This window comes from Tachysurus vachellii, chromosome 10, assembly GCF_030014155.1.
Source record: "Tachysurus vachellii isolate PV-2020 chromosome 10, HZAU_Pvac_v1, whole genome shotgun sequence".
Lineage (NCBI taxonomy): Eukaryota > Metazoa > Chordata > Actinopteri > Siluriformes > Bagridae > Tachysurus > Tachysurus vachellii.
This window is the reverse complement of record NC_083469.1, coordinates 7,250,623-7,268,190: the sequence shown is the minus strand read 5'-3', so window position 1 is coordinate 7,268,190 and position 17,568 is coordinate 7,250,623. Positions and strand designations below refer to the sequence as shown.

Genomic DNA, 17,568 nt, shown 5'->3' with positions numbered 1-17,568 from the left:
TGGCCTGAAGAAAGTAAAGAAAGGGAAATTTCACTATCACCACCACAATGACCTGATAGCAATGCACCAACAGATTTTCATCTCATGTGCATGAGCAGACTGTCACAGGCATACATCTGGTGTTACAGTGGAAATCTGTACAATGACACTAATCAATGGATTTTTTTTTTCTTTGAATTTGAGTTCAGTAGTAAAATGAAATTTGAAAAAGGTTGTTGGATGATTTGCTAAAATAATTATTGATCAAGCTGCTTGTACACTTACACATGCACACTTATTTCTGCTACACTACTGAATAGTTTGCACTTTATGTAGTAATATGTTTAATTTAATTTATATAGCGCCTTTCCCAAGCTCAAGGACGCTTTACAAGGTAACATACATATACGTCGGGCATTTGCCCAGGACGAAGGTTCATACATATACATACAGTACATATACGTCGGACATTTGCCCAGAACGAAAGATCACATGCAGCTGCATGAGATAATAACAGAAGACAGGATTAAACACAAAAACATACAGTACAAGAGATAGGACTCTACATAGTACACAGTACATACACCACATTTCAGAAAAATTAAGGACTCCTAATATATATCCATTTACTGGTAGTGAAGGTTGAAAAGGTGGGTCTTAAGCCTTGATTTAAATTCAGACAAAGTGGTGATGGTTCTGAGTGCAATGGGTAGGGAGTTCCATAGTGTTGGAGCAATGACAGAAAAGGATCTGCCACCTGCAGAGGATAAACGGTACCTAGGAATACAAAGAAGTTCAGAATTTGAAGACTGAAGTGATCGTGAAGGTACATAGGATGAGAGAAGATCGGAAAGATAGGGGGGGGAAAGAGCATTTAGTGCCTTATAAGTGAGCAGTATGATTTTATATTTTATGCGTGATGAGACTGGCAGCCAGTGAAGATCAAATAATATAGGGGTGATGTTAACATTCTGGCAGCCGAGTTTTGTATGTACTGTAAACATGAGATAGAGTGAGCTGATAAACCAGAGAAGAGTGAATTGCAGTAATCGAGACGGGACGTAATCAGAGCATGTACTAATGTTTCGGCATCATTTCTGCAGATAAAAGGTCGCAGTTTGACAATGCGTTGTAGATGAAAAAAAGACGTTTTGGAGAGGCTGCGAATATGTACATCAAAGGATAGTGAGGGGTCGAATATGATACCTAAATTTCTAACGGTAGCTGAGGGGAAAATCGTAGTAGCATCCAGATCAAGACTAAAGTCCACAGAGTTGTTTTTTATTAGAGATGGAGGACCAGTTATCAGAATGTCGGTTTTACCCAGATTCAGGCTAAGAAAATTTGAGTGTAGCCATAGTTTTAACTTGCTAACACAAGAGGAAAGTGTGGATTTTACATTAACAGAAACTGGTTGACAGGTAGTGTATAACTGAATATCATCAGCATAACAATGATAGCTAAAACCATGTCGACGAATGATGTTACCAAGCGGCTGAATGTACAGAATGAATAGAAGTGGACCAAGAACAGAGCCCTGTGGGACACCATGTTTAAGTAAGACAGTAGGAGATTTGGAATTGTGTATGGAGATGTGATATTGCCTGCCCGTGAGATAAGAAGAAAACCAGGATAGTGCAGAGCCTGATATGCCAAATTCCGCTAAGCGGGAAAGTAATATCTTATGACAGACAGTATCAAAGGCAGAGCTGAGGTCTAATAACAGAAGTATAGAGAGACTACCTGAGTCTCCAGTGAGTAAAAGATCATTAACAACCTTTACTAGCGCGGTCTCCGTGCTATGCTATTGGCGGAAACCAGATTGAAAAATATCAAAGAGGTTGTTACCAGCTAGGAATGACTGCAGCTGAGAGGCCACAGCCTTTTCCATAATCTTTGATACAAATGGAAGGTTGGAAATAGGGCGGTAGTTGGATAAGTCTGCCGGGTCCAGATTAGTCTTTTTGAGTATGGGAGTAACAGCAGCAGTCTTAAGTGACACAGGTACAGTAGAGGAGATAAATGACATATTAATAAGGTGGGAGATGGGGGCAGAAATTGCCGATGTACAGTCTTTTAGCAGGAAAGTAGGTGCAGGATCAAGAGTACATGATGAGGAGTTAGATTTTTGTATTAACTCAGTGATTAATGAGGAATTGGTTAAGGCTAGGGTTGTCATAGAATTATTAGATTGAGATTTCATATGCTCATCAGTAGTTGGTTCCTCACCAAATGTCGCATACAGAGTATCTAGCTTACCCTGGAAATGGTTCAGGAAAGAGCAGCACATAACCATGGATTCAGAGTCACTAAGGCTATGCTTTGGTGCTTGAATCAGTTTATTAATTGTGCTAAATAACATTTTGGGCCTATTGCTTGCTTTGTTAATGATGCTGGAGATATGGGAAGAGCGGGCTGTATTTAAGGCCAATTTATACTGCTGAAGACATTCGGCAAATATAAGAAAATGTCCAGTTGAACCAGTTTTCCTGAAGAGACGTTCATGTTGTCTACATTTGACCTTCAAACCTCGAATCTCTGCATTGAACCACGGGGAGGAATGGGACAAAGGGACATACATAATCTTAGCTGGGGCAAACTCATCCAACAATTTTTCAACAGAACAGCAATACTCGTCATAAATCATTGATGGGCAAGTTAAATTGATCACATCAGAAAGAGTAGAGGAGGCAACAGAATGACAAAAGGAGCTAGTGTCAACAGTATTTAAATGACGATAACGTATGGTTAGATTTTTGATGTGGTTGACTGGACAGATAAATGTAAAATCAAAGGAAATGAGTCTATGGTCAGAAAGAGGGGTAGCTAAACTGTCAACAGAGATATTATTCAGACCAGATGTACAAACAAGATCAAGCGTGTGACCATGAGTATGAGTTGGAAAATTAACATGCTGGATAAGGTCAAAACAATCAAAGACAACATTTAGCTGAGTAGCAGTGGAGCAAGCAGTATCAACATGAATGTTGAAATCACCAAGAAGAATAACTTGGGACGACACAGCACATGCTTGGGTTAGTAGTTCACTGAGTTCTGAGAAAAAATCACTTTGTTGTTTAGGTGGTCTGTAAATTAATATAAGTACAATGGGACGTTTGGTACCAAGCTTCATCACCATGTACTCAAATGTCGTGGTATTGTGAAAAACCAATTTAGAGACAGTTAATGACGCACGAAAAATGACAGCAAGACCACCCCCTTTACCAGTTGTACATGGTTCTGACATATGTCGGTATCCAATAGGGGTAAGCAGATTCAGGTGGATAAAATCATCTGGTACCTGCCAAGTCTCAAGTAGCCAAGTAGTCTTGTGTACTGTTATATATTACACTATAGTCATGGAGAAACAACATTTCATTCCAGTGTATACAAGCTATAGAGAGGAACAACAATAAAAATCTTTCTACTTATAAAATATAAATATGTGAAACTGTTTGAGAGGAACTTTGTTCTGACCTTTGTATCAGGGTTCAGGTCTTCACAGATCATACGCATGGTACTGATCCAGTTTCTATAGATACTATCTTCTTTAGGACTTGGCTTCTGTTCACTGTTTGACAAATTAAATAAGAGTTAAAAGTGTACAATCAAGTTAAACACACTAACTTATACATACAGTGATACTGATTCAGATTTAAGATCGCAATAAAAAATTTTCATTAATATTAAGCACAGGCTTCATGCGCCATTTCAGCACAAACCCCAACACAAACACCTGATGTCTCTGAGGATGTCAAGCCAAGTCAAGTCAAGAACCTTTTATTGTCATTTCAACCATATATAGCTGTTGCAGTACATAGTGAAATGAGACAACGTTTCTCCAGGATCAAGGTGCTACATAAAGCAAAGACAGGGCTAGGACTTAGTAAGTAGTCCTAGCCACATAAAGTGCAACTGTGCAACCTGGTGCAAAAAGTGCAAGACAAGACAGACAAGACAGTGCAGGACAATACAAACAAGACAGACAAGACAGTGCAAAACAAGACAGACAAGACAGTGCAGGGCAAAAGACAGTGCAGACAAAAGGTTACAAGACAATACACAAAATACAAAAAAGACAGTAAACAAAAAACAGAGCCGACCGACCAGTATCAATACTGTATGTAAATACTGTAAGTTCAGACAATATTGCGTGCAGTAATACTAGAATGAACAAGTTTCTTAGCAGCAGGTCCCTGAGATAGTGTATAAGATTGTGCAAAAACAGCAACAACTGAAATATTGTACAGTATGAGCAAAATGACTGAAATGTAGAAATGTTATGTGTGTGCAAAGAGCAAAAAAGTAAAAAAGTGTGCAAAACAGCATGTAAACAGTTTGTAAATAGTAAGCATGTAAATAGTTTGATGAATGTAAGCAGTATGTAAACAAGTTTATAGATGTATATTAGAAGTGTGTGTATGTGGTGTAGGTCTGTGCAGTCCACACAGATGATGTGTACTGTATGTTGTGCTCAGTACAGTTCAGTTCAGTTATTAAGGAGTCTGATGGCTTGTGGGAAGAAACTGTCCTGCTGGGCTTTGAGTTGACTTTGAGCTTCCTGGATCCTGCCCTCCAAGGTGAGATGGGCACATAGCTGGGCACAGTGAACACCCAGCACAGCCATGTTCAGGCTTCCTGCCCACACCCAGCTATAGACATGGGTGTAAATTTCATTTAACAGTAGGGGGGGACAATAAATATAAAATTTCTCATGAGCAATTTTTGAAGGGGGACACAAATGATACAGTCTAATTGTACTTATAACGATATGTCCCCACAGTGAAAAACTTTGCTTTTATCATTATTATTGTAGCATGGAGACTGCGTCATTATGGTTATTTTCAAAGTTTTTCTCGACGGCTTTGGCCTGTAAGTTGCAGTGCACTATGCAACAAGCTATTGTAAACAAGCTAACGTTAAATAGATAAGTAATATTTTAATCGCTAATATAGCAGATTCAGCAGGTAATATAGCAGATATAGCAGGTAATCAGCATTTTTGCCGCAACTAATTTATTAATGAGTCTGCAACAACTACATTAAAGAGAATTGCTTTATTTAAAGTGAATAAAATCCCCTACTTAATGGAGTTTAACATTAACTGAGCCGCAGCCGCGGGGCACGATGGTTTAGTCGTTACCACGTTCGCCTCACACCTCCGGGGTTGGGGGTTCGATTCCCGCCTCCGCTTTGTGTGTGTGGAGTTTGCATGTTCTCCCTGTGCCTCGGGGGTTTCCTCCGGGTACTCCGGTTTCCTCCCCCGGTCCAAAGACATGCATGGTAGGTTGATTGGCATCTAACAATAATATAACCTTAAGAATAGCTGAGATCATAGCTGTACCAAAGCTGGGAACAAAGCTGTGTGTGGTATATTAGAAAATATGAATTCTTGCAATAAAAAATGGACATTTAAAGGAAGCCAAATATGTTTAGTTTTAACTTTAAAGTCAATTATTTATAAATGTATTATAAATACCTCATAGAAAACACAACTACAGTAAAAAAAACAAGTGTTGGTATATTAGAAAATATAAATTCTTGCAATAACAAAAATGGAAAATTTAAAGAAAGCTAAAATATGTTTAGTTTTAACTTTAAAGTCAATCGTTTATTTATTTTTTTTTTTTATAAATAACGTAAGTTGTATTAGAATACATTACTTTAATAAAGCGATTCTCTCACGTGAATTGCCTAAATACAGACAGCATGTTACATGTCCCACCAGAGACAGTAACACACTGGATCACTGCTACACTACAGTAAAGGATGCATATCACTCTGTCCCACGGGCAGCTCTAGGACTCTCTGATCACTGCTTAGTTCATCTGATACCGACCTGCAGGCAGAAACTAAAAACAGCTAAACCTGTATTAAGGACTGTAAAAAGATGGACTAAGGAAGCGGAGCAGGAGTTACAAGCCTGTTTCGCTCTCACCGATTGGACTGTTTTTGAAGCTGCTGCCTCTGACCTGGACGAGCTCACAGAGACTAACATCATACATCAGTTTTTGTGAGGATTTGTGCATTCCCACCAGGACTCACTTAACCTACAACAATGACAAGCCATGGTTCACTGTGAAACTCAGCCAGCTCCGTCAGGCCAAAGTGGATGCTCACAGGACTTGAGGATAGAGTCTTGTACAAACAGAGGAATTATTCCGGAAAATTACGGATTCAGTTTTCCTCCAATGACTCAGCTTCAGTGTGGAAAGGTCTGAAAGCCATCACCAACTACACGACACCATCCCCCAGCACTGTGGTGAATCAACAACTGGCAGACGACCTGAATGAGTTCTACTGCGGGTTTGAAAAAGCCCAATTCTCAACCCCCGAATCAGCCACACCTTCAATTCAGTTCAGTGAAGATGATGTGTGTCAGCTCTTCAGAAAGATCAAGAAAAGAAAGGCTCCAGGCCCAGACAGCGTTTCACCGGCCTGTCTGAAAGCCTGTGCTGATCAGCTGGCCCCCATCTTCACGCGGATATTCAACACGTCATTGGAGCTGTGTGAAGTACCCTCATGCTTCAAAAGCTCCACTATCATTCCCGTCCCAAAGAAACCCAAAATCACCGGATTTAATGACTACAGACCTGTGGCTCTAACATCTGTGGTCATGAAATCATTTGAAAGACTGGTGCTGGCTTATCTGAAGGACATTACTGGACCCTCTGCAGTTTGCCTACAGAGCAAACAGGTCTGTGAATGATGCAGTCAATATGGGACTGCATTATGTTCTGCAGCATCTGGACAAACCAGGGACTTATGTGAGGATCCTGTTTGTGGACTTCAGCTCTGCTTTCAATACCATCATCCCATAACTCCTTCAGCCCAATTTTACCCAGCTCTCCGTGCCCTCCTCTGTCTGTCAGTGGATCACCAGCTTTCTCACAGACAGGCAGCAGCTAGTGTGACTGGGAAAACTCAAATCCAGCACCCGCACCATCAGCACTGGCACCCCCACTGCTCTTCTCCCTGTACACGAATGACTGCACCTCTAATGGCCCCTCTGTCAAGCTCCTGAAGTTTGCAGACGACACCACACTGATCGGCCTCATCCAGGACGGTGACGAGTCTGCTTACAGACTGGAGGTTGAACGGCTGGCTGTCTGGGGCAGCCTTAACAACCTGGAGCTGAACACGCTCAAGACAGTGGAGATGATAGTGGACTTCAGGAGAAACCCCCCTGCCCTCCCCCCTCTTACCATCATGGACAGCATTGTGACAGCAGTGGAGTCATTCAGATTCCTGGGAACCACAATCTCCCAGGACCTGAAGTGGGACATTCACATTGACTCCATTGTGAAAAAGGCTCAGCAGAGGTTGTACTTCCTTCGTCAGCTGAGGAAGTTCAACCTGCCACAGGATCTGATGAAACAGTTCTACACTGCAATCATTGAATCCATCCTCTGCACCTCAGTGACTGTTTGGTTCAGCTCAGCTACCCAATCCGACCTCAGGAGACTACAGAGGGTAGTCCGGACTGCTGAGCGAATCATTGGCACAACTCTCCCCACTCTCCAAGATCTGTACTTCTCCAGAGTGAGCAAAAGGGCAAAGTCAATCACTCTGGAACCCTCACATCCAGCACACTCCCTCTTTGAACTGTTGCCATCTGGCCGACGCTACAGAGACCAGAGAACCAGAACAACCAGACATAAGAACAGTTTCTTCCCTCAAGCAATCCTCCTGATGAACACTTAACACCATGGAACACACGACACCTAATTGCACATTTCACACTTGCACATTTGTACTATGTATACTTCAATTTGCACATTTCATACTTGCACACCTGTACATTCATGCATATTGTCTATACTGTTTACTGTTTACCTCAATTGCACATTTCAAAATTGCACATGTGTACATACTAATTGTATATATTGTATACTTCTTTAGCAGCAACCAGTAGCCGCTAAGAGGCTGAGTACAGGGAGTTAAAGATGACGCGTTTCAGTTGCATACAGGTGGTTTATTCAGAAGTCAGATTATAATGTTTAGCAGAATGATGGCAAGATAAGATGATCTCCAATAAATGGAAAAGGAAGTAACTGGAAATCAAAAGGAAACGTTCAAAGGAAATGTATATCCAAAGAAACGTTCAAAAGAAACGAAACAAAACGGTCAACAGAAAGTGAGCGTCCCAGCTACTCACCCTCTTCCAACCTGCATCCACACGCATACTCACAGATTATATGCACCTGTGGACACCAAGTGACGTAACAAACGAAAAATGCCAATTTCAAAATAAAAGACATCAAAACCTTACCGGGCACTTACAACTTCAATTGCACATTTCTCACACTTGCAATTTGTACATACAAGTTATTGCCTATATTGGATATGTTCATTTAAACTGCATATTTCACACCTGTAAATGTGTACATATAATTTCGTCTACACTGTATATGCCATTCTGTTACACTGTGGAGCTTCTGTCACTACAACAAATTCCTCCCATGTGAAAACATGCCTGGCAATAAATCTGATTCTGATTCATATGAATACAGTAATACAGTAACGTTTCATTTTGAAAGTAAACTAAATTTTACAAATTTTTTAAAATACTTAAAACACAGAAAGGGGGCACGGTGGCTTAGTGGTTAGCACGTTCGCCTCACACCTCCAGGGTCAGGGTTCGATTCCCGCCTCCACCTTGTGTGTGTGGAGTTTGCATGTTCTCCCCGTGCCTCGGGGGTTTCCTCCGGGTACTCCGGTTTCCTCCCCCCGGTCCAAAGACATGCATGGTAGGTTGATTGGCATCTCTGGAAAATTGTCCCTAGTGTGTGATTGCGTGAGTGAATGAGTGTGTGTGTGTGCCCTGCGATGGGTTGGCACTCCGTCCAGGGTGTATCCTGCCTTGATGCCCGATGACGCCTGAGATAGGCACAGGCTCCCCGTGACCCGAGGTAGTTCGGATAAGCGGTAGAAGATGAATAAAAGATGAATGAAAACACAGAAAGTATGTTCTATACATTGTTCAGAATTAAATATTCAATGTCTAGATCTTTATTTTAATCTAAGCTGATACTGACCCTTTAAACTGCTACATGCACATGTCAGATTTCATTAATATCTTCTACTGAAGCATGTGTTCAGGCAACACTTTAATGGATTTGATCTAAAATGGATCATAAGAGTTTGTGGAGTCCATGCCAGCTCAAGTGCACACTATCATAAAAGCAAGCCAAATACTAGCTCTGAAATTCGTCAGTGTTGAAATATTCTACTTTTCACTACATCTATATAATCATCCTTTCTATTTGAAGAATGTTGATCAGTTTGTGTACCAAATCAGCAAAGATGGGGGACTCGAGTCATATGACTTGACTCGAGTCGGACTTAAGTCGCAAGTTTAACTTCAGTTAAATGACTCGAAATAACTTGTTTTTTGTTTTTGTTTTATCTTTTTTGTCTATTTTGTTTTTAAATCTGTTTTTAAACGCACGCAAGATCGTAATCTAACCACCTGACGCAGCAGACAAGCAGAGGGAGCGCGCGCACTAACTAATAAACCTTAACAGTCGTGACAAAACATGGAAGGCGCTACACCAAAAATAATTAAGTTCAGGTACCGGGATTTTGTGCAAGATGAGAAGAGAACAGCAGTATGCGACCACATCGCTCACATTTGAACGACAAAGTTCTATCAAATTAATTTTTTTGCAAGCGCCATGTAGTGTAAATGGTTGGTCACTGTTTATGTGGAAATGTCAGCTGTTTTGCAATAGCACTTATAATTGGTCTTTAGTGTTAGGCTTTGAGTGAAAAGCGTATGGATCGTTTATGGGGATGCACGTTATATATAAAAAATTTAAATATAAATATAAATATAAAAAACTTCAGAGTTGCAAGTACAGCCATATTCTTGTCTAGCATGCACACGCACACACACACGCACATACATTCAATTTAAAGGGATAGTTCACCCAAAAATAAAATTCTTTTATAATTTTCTCACACTCATGATGTTACAAACCTGTATAAATGTCTTTGTTCTGATGAACACGGAGGAAGATATTTTAAGGAATGTTTATAACTAAACCATTCATGAGCCCCATTCACTTCCATAGTATTCTTTTTTTTTTCACTATAGAAGTGAATGGGGCTCATGAATGGTTTGGTTATAAACAGTCCTCAAAATATCTACATGTGTGTTCATCAAAACAAAGAAATTTATACAGGTTTGTAACATGATGAGGGCAAGAAAAAGATAACAGAATTTTCATTTTTAGGTGAACTATCCCTTTAATTAATAAATTACACTCACTCCAATCATCTCTCTCTCTCTCTCTCTCTCTCTCTCTCTCTCTCTCTCTCTCTCTCTCTCTCTCTCTCTCTCCAATAGTTAATTCACTTCAAGGTTTGTGGGATTCAATAATTTACGTTTTTTGGTTGACGTAATTGATTGTTGTTGTTATTCTGTTGTTAAAATGGAAGGATCTAATATAAGGATGTGTTCATGTCCCATTAAAATGGAATGCCTGTTCAAAAAATGCTATTTGGTTGCATAGAAACCATTGCACCTTTTTATATCTACTTTTCCATGGTCTTCTGCCATGCTTGAGGCATATTGAAACTTTTCATGCTTTTATGTTGGCCTTATTTCAGTTACATTTACATCTTATTCTTTGTAGTTTTGATTTTTATTCATTTTTAGATTTTTATTGTATTTACAACTCACCTGTATGTGGACACCTTTTAAAAATAAATGCATATAATCATTTTTTGTTGCAAATAAAACTCTCATAGTCCATAAATACTGTAGATTTTAACTTTGTTTAATATATACATTTAGTTAAATCATCAAACATATGTATGACTTGCCAGTGACTTGCTTGACTCAAGCTACGACTTGACTTGACTTGCTTGACATAAAGCAGTGACTTGACTTGACTTGACTTGACTCTCACAAAAAATGACTCGGACTTGCTTGAGACTTGAAGGTTAAGACTTGAGACTTACTTGTGACTTGCACGTGTGACTTACTCCCACCTCTGCAAATCAGACTTATAATCATAGTATGATTGTCAATGTCAAACAAGTTTGTGTTTATTTCGTAACTGAAATCAGGTAGATGAGCTCATTCACAGCTGTCATACCATCATGTCATGTATTCAATTCCTTTAAAACGTGATTTCTGGAACATTCAAAATGCACTATATGGTTAAAAGTATGTAGACACTTGACCATGACACACACAGGAGTTCTTCCCCAAACTGTTGCCAAAAAGGTATTTAATTCAAGCACAGTATATATGCAGGACATGTTTATTTTTAAAAGAGATAAACTTTTTTTTTTTTTCAAAGAAATGGAAAAGTACATTAAAGATTTGCAAAACACATTTCATTAGATTTAAGCACGGAGCAGGTAAATAAAAATGTAATTACTAAAAAAACTAGAACTTCTTTTCATCTCACACAAATTTCTGAAACCAAATACAGTTGTGCAAATACTTGTTATATTATTTTGAACATTTAGATTTTGTAATATAACAGTAACATTACAAAGTACTTACAAATGGACATGAAATTTCATGAGACACACTCCTTATGAGACACCGATGGTGGCCACAACTTCCTTCAAAGCATACTCATCTCCACTGTTTATAGGTACAGAGCCATTGCAGGTGGCTCCAACAGTGTCTGGATTATATCTGCAAGATCCATCCTGCAGTTAGAAAGAGAAGTGAGAATTCAACTTTTATTAAAGATATACAACAAAGGCAAAAGAAATCAACATTTCTGACATTTCTTTTTTCTTTTCAATGGATGAATTATATCCGCAAGATCCTTTCTGCAGTGAGAAAGTGAGAGAAAATTTTACAATTTCTATTCCAGTTTTTAGACCCATGACTGCAATTCACATATTTCTCTGTGGTGGTGGTGGTGAGTTGACAGCCACCACATAAAAGCATTCCCCCAGTGTTTTATTTTTTTGACAATATAAAGATTAACAAACATAACTATAGTTTGTAGGATTGCATCAAGTGTTAATATAACAAGCAATTAACCTAGTAACCTTGGCTTCATTTATTCCATTATCTTTCACATATTCAAAGGCCAAGTTCATCAAGCCACCGTTGCAGCCCCAGTTTTTTGTAGAGCAGTCTACCAGCTGCTACTTGCTAAGTGGCACCAGTTTCCCAGTTTTCTTGTATGTTTGACCTTCCAGTGCTCCAGTCTGAAAGATTATATATTAAAGCAGTATAGAGATGAGAACAAATTAATGTCTTGTTAAAAGCAGCATAAATTTAGGGAATGGTGAAAGATGGAGGAATAGAAATGGGGTCAAGGAGCATAATCTGATTGACTCTTAGGATTAAAATAGCAGGCCATGGAAATAAAATTGCTTGCAACATAATCCTCCTGTTTCTCATTACCGCACTAAAGGCCCAGCAAGAACCACACTCCTTCTGGTCTTCAACAGGAGTCACATAGCCCTTCTCCCTCCAGTCCACTGTTTCTGGCAAAGCACTTCCTCCTATCTGTCCAGAGAATGTTGCACCATTGTGTTTCTTGGTGCTGCTGGAGATAAAGCAGGCTTCATACTCCTCCTCACCCTGTGTGACAGAAAGATGGTTGATGGTATGGATGAAGAACCTGAAAGAACTGATTGTACAGTAGGAGTTAAGTGTGTGTTGTGTTTACCTTCAGCCCTCTCAAATGTAGCACAATCTAAACTAGATTTGTAAAGTTCGTCGCGACAAACTTTGATGTTGGCTTTGATGTTGCAAGTATTCGCAAAGGATAGTGCTTTTTGGAAGCAAGTGAACATAAGGATTAGTGTTACTTTTGGAGGCAAGTGGACAGAAAGCTAGGGTGCCAAAACATTTGGAGGCAAGTGGAGACAAGCATGTGACATCATCCAAATACTCCTGAAGGAAGTTCCCCTCATTGTTCTGAGTGTTTTGATATGTCACATGGCTATGTTGTAAAACGTTTTTTTACGATTTTGCATATTTTGGGGTGGGGCTGCGGGACAACCGAAAGGCCAGTCAGTACACCAGTTTAAAACTTTGTTCAGAGTATCACCCTAAAGGAGCTGGCCGAGTTTGGTGTAGATAGTTCAAAAGCTTGCCAAGTTATAAACCTCCAAAGTTTATATGGGAAACTCTATGGGGAAAAAAGGCCATTTTGACACCCGGTACCCGAAGTACCGGTACTCGGGTCGCTTAGAAAAGTAATAGCAACAAACTTCAGAACAGGATCTACAACATAATCGAATTTGGTGCATGTGGCTCGAAAGCCCTAGGAGGAGTTACTCTTGATAAATTTTTGTCTAAGCTTAAATAGAAAAACAGAATGTTGGCTTCTACAAAGCCAACATAATAAATTATTTTCTACAAAAGTGATATTATTATGTAAAATGTATGTATACACACACATACACTATATATACGTATATATATATACGTATATATATATATATATATATATATATATATAAGTATATATATATATATATATAATATGTATGTATATACAGTAGTATCTCACAGAAGTGAGTACACCACTCACATTTTTGTAAATATTTTATTATATCTTTTCATGTGACAACACTGAAGAAATGGCACTTTGCTATGATGTAAATGAGTGAGTATACAGCTTATATAACAGTGTAGATTTGCTAACCCCTAAAAATAACTCAACACGTCTAAACATGTCTAAACCGCTGGCCACAAAGGTAAGTACACCCCTAATGAAAAATGTCCAAATTGGGCCCAGTTAGCCATAGAGGTTTTACAGGACAGGTTCCAATCCTCGCTATGGTCGACCAAAGAAGTTGAGTGCATGTGGTCAGATTGATATCCAGAGGTTGTGTTTGGGAAATATGTAGACGTATGAATACTGCCAGCATTGCTGCAGAGGTTGAAGGAGTGGGTGATCAGCCTGTCAGTGCTCAGGCCATATGCTGCACACTGCATCAAATTGGTCTGCATGGCTGTTGTCCCAGAAGGAAGCCTCTTCTAAAGATGATGCGCAAGAAACCCCACAATCATGGCATGTTTCTTAATGACAAGCAGACTAAGGACATGGATTACTGGAACCATATAGTGTGGTCTGGTTCAGATGGTATCAAGCGTGTGTGGTGGCAACCAGGTGAGGAGTACAAAGACAAGTGTGTCTTGCTGTGTCTGGGACTGCATGAGTGCTGCTGGCACAAAGGAGCTACAGTTCATTGAGGGAACCTTGAATGCCAACATGTACAGTACTGTGACATACTGAAATAGAGCATGATCCCCTCTCTTTAGAGATTGGACTAAAGGGCAGTATTCCAACATGATAACAACCCCAAGCAAACCTCCAAGATGACCACTGCCTTGCTAAAGAAGCTGAGGGTAAAGCTGATGGAATGGCCAAGCATGTCTCCAGACCTAAACCCTATTGAGCATACTGTATGTGGGGCATCCTCAAATGGAAGGTGGAGGAGCACAAGCTCTCTAACATCCACCAGCTCCATGATATCATGGAGGAGTGAAAGAGGACTCCAGTGGCAACTTGTGACACTCTGGTGAACGCCATGCTCAAGAGGGTTAATTCAGTACTGGAAAATAATGGTGGGTACACAAAATATTTGTGCCCGATTTGGACATTTTCACTTAGGGGTCTACTCAATTTTGTGACCAGTGGTTTATATAAGTTTGTGCCTGAAAACACGTAGCTACAACGGTGAGCGCTAGCCAAAGAGTGCAGTCAGTTTCATCTTATAACTTGTATACAAGAGAAAGAAGAGAAAGAATACATTATGAATGTATAAACTCAAAATCATCTCAACACAATGCTTGCTTTAAATCTCACCAGATATTTTTAAAGATGTTTTAAAGAAAGGCAAGATGGCGCCGCGGATGGCAGCCTCAGTGCTTAGCTCCTCAGTGTTTGCTCTGTTTTTGTTAGTTTTTACTGTTTTATGCCAAGGAAATCCGATCAGTTACACCAGGGATGAACTGCTGAACATCAGGCAGCCCACACCACAAGATCTTTTACCGGTTTTTGATTATTCTGATGTTTTGCTGAATATCGTAGTTGGCGGAGCGGCTGTGCTGTTTCAGCGCTTCAGGACGCGCAGGAGGGGAAAGCGTGCCGGTGCGTTAGTGATACACCGCTGCCTAGCATCCATCTGGCGAATCTCCGCTCTCTATCCAACAAGAAGGACGAACTCCTTCTGCTCACCCGGACTAATAAGGACTTTTCGAACTCTGCTGCTCTCTGTTTCATGGAAACATGGCTGAACGACACTATTCCTTGCAGAGCGTTAAGTCTGTCAGGCTTCCAGCTCTTTAGAGCGGACCGCGACATGGACTCAACGGGGAAATCGCGCAGCATCGGGACGTGTTTTTACATCAATGAAAGGTGGTGTTCTGATGTAACTGTAACAATTTTGCCTATATAGTATATGTCATTCTGTAACACATTCCTCACATGCGAAAACATGCCTGGTAATAAAGCTCTTTCTGATTCTGATTCTGAACATTTAAAGGTTTTCTTTTATTACCATGTCGGCAAAGTAGCTCATCTCAACTCTGTAGCTCTTAAGTCCCTGGTCTGCCAACTTGTTGTGTTCTCGGACGAATTTGAGAGTTTCAAACCAGATTTCCTTATGCTTATTCTCCTCCTCTACAGACGTATAGCTCTTATCTAAGAGAAAACAAAAAACAAGACATATAAAAAACAGAAGAATTAGAAAGGTGTCTGATCGACAGGAGTTAAACATTCTGCATGTTTGGTGTGTAAAAAGGAAAATTCTTTTATTATAAAATGAGTTTTAAAAATTATCTATATTAATTTTTCAAAGTACTAAATAAAGCATCCTGTAACCCTGTATGTCTGGTACAAGGGTGCTGGAAGAAGATGATCACAAATTAGCAATATATTATTTGAAATATTAATTAATGTAACAAGACCTTGTAATGTTGTGTAGTTCTGCCTACAGCACAATGATACATTTACACTACAATGTGCTCCAATGTATGTGCTCCAAATTATTATAGTAACATTGTTTAAAGAAATAAAATAGAGTTCATTTAACTTGCAATTATTTGAAGCATAATAAGAATGGCAATAATTTATTAATTACATTTTTATTAAAGACACACACACACACACACACACACACACACACACACACACAGGTTTGCCACATCAACAAACACCAAATTGAGTCATAGCAATGCATAGAAAGTCTGAACTAACGCATGCAAAAAGCTATGTTTTTTGTCACACACATTAAAGAAAATTTATAGCAAGGTTTTTATTGCTACTGTTTCTGTCATTTCTATAGCCATGTCTATAACTATTTTTAAAGGTGTGCTCTGTATTTATTACTTTGGATTTATCAAACTAATAAAATAAATTATTTAAAAAGTGAATGCAAGATGATTTCTCACCAAACTTCAATTTCCAGTTCTGAAACTCTTCTTCGGACTCATTGTCTGCATTGGACAAAGCAATGAGGAAAATGACAACAAACAAAACCTTCATTGTACAAGATGCAAGAAGCAAGATGGCGCCGCGAGGAAGCAAGATGGCAAGATGTGTCGCTACTCGATCCGTACAGCAACACGATCGGTTCCGTGCATGTGCGAAATGACGTCACTTCCTGTCATCAAAGAATCAGAATCAGAATCAGATTTATTGGCCAAGTGTGTTGGCGCACACAAGGAATTTGGTTCCAGCAGTTTGTGACTCTCAAGTACAGACAAATAACACTATACTATACTATACAAACTATACAAGAAAACAATGCAGACGATGAGATATAGACAGGATGAGTATAAAATATGAATATAGGATGAATAAAATATATAAAGTATGAATATAGAATATGAGCAATCAGTTATGTACATTAAGTGTGGGAGTGCAAATAACAATATTGGGCAATATTATGCATTTTGTACAATATATAGCAGCAGTGGTGTGTAATATACAGATGATGTGATGACTGACAGTCCTGATAATGCAGCACTTACGATAAGAAGCAGTGAATATAATTATGGTGAGTTGTTGATCAGAGTGATTGGGGAAAGAAACTATTCCTGTGTCTGGCAGTTTTAGTAAGCAAGGTTCTGTAGCACCTGCCAGAAGGGAGAACAAAGTTACATTAGTATCACAGACAAACAAATCATGCTGTATTGTCTATTAAGGTTGATACACATAATCCAAATACCAGTTTTTAACAAACAATTTTTTTTATATTTTCAGTAAGTCTGGTTTCCAGAAGCATTGCAGAACAGCATCAGCAGTGAGTATTGTGTTAATTGTGCCAGATTGTGGATATGTTTGTGTTCTGTACTGTTGAGCTCATAAAATAATTGAACATTACATTTTAATGGATCGACTTGAGCAGAACATGGACAGACAAGTTTTCCTTGATTTATAGTTTACTTCATGCACTATTGGGAATTTGCTTGAGATGTTTTGCCTCTTTGAGAATTTTTACATAAAGGACTCTAGTATGGTGTCGAATAAGCCTTTCTTTTTTATAATTTCATGTTTAACAACCATACCTAATAAGCATATTATGGTGGTTGACAGCATCAAATTATGCTTAGGGTATATAAAAGGGCATGCATTATTAATTACTGAAT

At 39.2% G+C, this 17,568-nt stretch overlaps 1 pseudogene; it reads right to left on the bottom strand.

The window, feature by feature from the left end:
- Nucleotides 1-16,462, bottom strand: part of LOC132852490 (procathepsin L-like) — a 61,078-nt pseudogene extending 44,616 nt beyond the window's left edge.
- Between the last annotated feature and the right edge of the window lie 1,106 nt (nucleotides 16,463-17,568).